This window comes from Cyprinodon variegatus, unplaced genomic scaffold, assembly GCF_000732505.1.
Source record: "Cyprinodon variegatus isolate N-32 unplaced genomic scaffold, C_variegatus-1.0 Scaffold844, whole genome shotgun sequence".
NCBI lineage: Eukaryota > Metazoa > Chordata > Actinopteri > Cyprinodontiformes > Cyprinodontidae > Cyprinodon > Cyprinodon variegatus.
Genome location: NW_015151297.1, coordinates 213,059 through 216,988, shown reverse-complemented (window position 1 = coordinate 216,988; position 3,930 = coordinate 213,059).

The window sequence follows — 3,930 nt, the reverse complement described above, 5'->3', positions numbered from 1 at the left end:
GTTGTGCCCTTGGGTGGAACGCCAGATCTGAGGGATCATCGACTCCTGTGAGGTAAGGGCCATCAGTATCTCGTTGATTGGGAGGGCTGTGGTCCTGAGGACCGGTCATGGGTGCCAGGGTCCTCACTCCTTGATGCGGCTCTCTTGGACCCCTTTTGGGCCTCTCGTCCATCTGCTTCCTCCTCGGGGCCGTGAGGTGGAGACCGTTGAGGGAGTGGTGGTGTCAGGGTTCGGTGTTATGTGCTCTGCTTACTCTTTCACAGTTGGTTGTTGCTGACAGGTCGGCGTGGCCCCGCACCTGCGGCTCGTTGAGGCTGCTCTGCTGAGCTTGAGAGGAGCGTTCAGTAAGCTGAAGGAAGCCAAAGTGTTAAACTGTTGTGGTACGACAAGGCTTCTGTCCGACTAACAGATCTCTAGAAAACTTGATGTTTTGGATTCCTGACTCTAACCTGTTTCTTGTCTCCCTTAGTTTGTTGAGCTTTGGATTGCTCATCCGCCCGTCTCCTTGCTCAGAGGACTGGTCACTGAATTCCTGCTGCTCAGATTCTGCTCTGGCATCCTCTCAAGCCCCCTTGGTACTACCGAGTCAGACAAGAGACCCCTTTCCTGGATTCACACTGATTCCTTTAGCTGCTCCTCAAACCTGCCTCCACTGTGGTTCTGCGCGGGCCCCAGCCTAAGTTCCACCTGTTGCTCAGCCACCTTCCTTCCATCAGAAAACTGTGAGTTACAGAACCCATTCCTCCACTCACCCTCCTCTTTCCTCCCGCAGAACCACAAACACTGACATTCCAAACCTCGTCTGCGTTGCCTGTTCAGGGCTGACTTATTTGTTGTGTTGTCAATAAACATCTTAAACTGCTCCTGTTTTCCCTCGTCTGTGTCTGCATGTGGGCCAAACAACTTAAAACCATGACAAAAATAAGTTGGTTATTAATGCTGCAAAGAACATATGTATGATGTTGGGATTGAATCATCTTTTAAAATGCTCACCTGCTTTTAACTTAGTTGTTAGCATTTAACAAGTGGCTGAGGCCAAATTGCTCAGTGTGACCTTGGACAACGAGCTCACTTGGAATGCTCAGATAAAACACATACTGAATAATATGGGCAGGAGTATGGCAGCAATTCGGTACTGTAGAAAATGCATACCAACTCAAATCCCAAAATCTTTGGTGGAATTAATAGTTGTGTGTCATCTCGACTACAGTTTCATAATTTGGGCAACAACTATAAAAAATAACCTGAACAAAATACAGGTTGCACAAAATAAAGCAGCTCGGCTAGTCCTACACTGTTCTTTCAGAACAAGTATTAGAGACATGCACAATAAGCTAGCATGGCTGCTTGTTAGGAGCAGAATCAAATATTCTCTAATTAAACTCTTAAAAAATTTAATTATTACAAAAGCACCTGAAATTATTTATAGTAGATTTACTTTTTTTTGGGACATTCATAATTATTACACTTGCAGTCAAGTGAAAGACATTTTTGGTTACCTGCCTGTAGAACAAATCTACTTCAGAGAACATCGTGTTATAGGGCGATGGTGGCATGGAAGTCCCTCCCGCAATTCTTGATATCAGAGATGTTCAATGTTAGCTTTTCCAAAAGGCTTAGACTTTTTATATTTACTTAGGAGTGACTGTGACATTTATGGAATTAATAATAATGAGCACTAGTAACTGAAATGATTTGTAATTTAGATAATACCTAGAGGTTGATCCTGTTTTTTTTTTACAGAAAATAGCTCAAATTTTATTTGTATCTGTGCATAATATGTTATACGGTATATGTTTATAAGAAGTTGCATTGTGTGTGTGTGGGTGTGTATGTGTGTATACTTCTGTATTTGGCTTCATTGTTACACAGCTTTAATGTTATTGTAATATATGTTCAAATATGTTAAGACCCCAGGAAAAATAGCTTGCTTTCACTCAGTAGCTAATGGGGATCTAAATAAACAAACATACACAATAAACTTAATTGACAGCATTTCTTTTTTTGCTGTTGGTAAGCAAACAAAGGGGCATTATGTGGTACATTCTGTATGAACTGTTTTGTTTTAGGGCCAAACAGCCAGCACTTCTGGTAAATTGTTGTGTTATGGAGAAGCTGAATAAAAAGAGTTGAGGTTGTTCTACAACATGTTGGCTGGCTTAAAACAAAATGAGAACACAACATGGTGTCAGAAGTGGGATTGGCTGAAAGAGCTATCATTGGAGAGTGACTGTCAGCAGTTCTAAGAGCGAAAACGTGAGTTTTATCAAAATAAAACAATGTTAGTTAGCTAAGCGGGAGCTAGCATACCAACTACGCTACCTCTTATTGAACCATTCCAGCTACAGGCAAATGGTAGTAATAATGCTAACGCCAACCCACCTCCTAATGCTACATTCACCATTCAGCCTCCAGAAGCATTTGGATTTGCAAAGCCACAAAAATGGAAAAAGTGGATACATAGTTTCGAAAGATTCAGACAAGCAAACAACCTTAGCTCTGATGCTAATGAAGTTAACTTGCTTATATATTGTATGGGGATGAATTAGACAATATTCTACGAGGTTAAGCTTTATCAGATGATCAAAGACATCAGGACCAAGCATTGAGAGACATTTTGGATGCTTTTTTTTGTTCAGAAAAAAACATGATCAATAAGAGATGAGAGATTTAACCAAAGAGTGCAGCAAGTCAATGAGACTGTTGACTCGTTTGTCAACTACAGAGCTCTGGAAGATGAGTTAGTAAGAGATTGTCTTGTCTTGGGATTGAGAGAAACCAGCTGGATTGAAAGACTTCAAATGGATGAAGATTTGACACTGAAGAAAGCTGAGGATTAAGCCCAGCAGTCAGAAATCAGAAAGATGCAACAGACAGACATCAGGGGGGATAAAATGGAAAAAGGTGCTGAGTCAGTAAAACACAAGAAACACAAACATCCACCCTATAAATCCAAAAATCGACTAAGGTACAAAACAAAGGCCAAAATTCCAAATGAAAGATCATGTTACATATTTTATTTTGGCGGGCTTTTCAACCTCATTTGCTCAGGGCCAGAATAATTACTCTCAGATTGTCACGTCCACATCATCCTCCAGGAACTTTCTGGTAGTTAATAACAAGATTAACAGTTTAGGCAGTGTATATTTTGATGTACATTGTTCATTTACAGTCATCTCTTGATCTTAAAGCATATTCAGATATAAAGTTGAGACTTATGCTTGTTTTCACAGTGTTTTGTCATATAATTTTTAAAAAAAAAAAGCCTTTTCTTTCACCATCTCATTTGCTTTTCAGTCCCATGTAGCATTGCTTGTTTTTTTTCAAGTATTCTTGTTATGTAAAACAATACATATAGAAAATCTACGATTTGTGAAAAAAGGTCATTTTGAAAACAATGAAGGGACTACATTCAGAAGAGCTGTAAAGGAAGAGTTTTACCTGGACTCTTTGACTTCTTTTTCCTGGTTTTAATGGTGATTTCTCACGTAATTTAAATCATCAGGTTTCACTGTAGAGTAAACTGAAGTGTCGTCACTTCCTACAAATGTAAAAAAAAAAAAAAAACGCATTAATTATTTTCACATGATTGTAAGGAAAAAGGAAACAATCCCCATAAGGTAAATATTGACGTGTTAATCTCCACTGTTTACATACTACTGAAAGCCAAGGGTAAGTTAGCGCTAGAGGAATTTCAGAAAGGCTTTAGCAGCAAGTAGAACATATATCCAGAAGGAGCTGTGATCAGAACATGCACACCAGTGTTGGGATCCTCAGGCTTGCCCACCAGAGGGCGCCGAGGATCCTCTTCTGCTCTCTTTGTTTTTTCCCTTAGGTTTGGAGTTACTGTGGGGATCTGGAGATTACCCTCTGTCTCCAGCAGGATGCGCTGTGGGTCTTCTGGAGCTGGAACTTTCCTGCACACCTGTT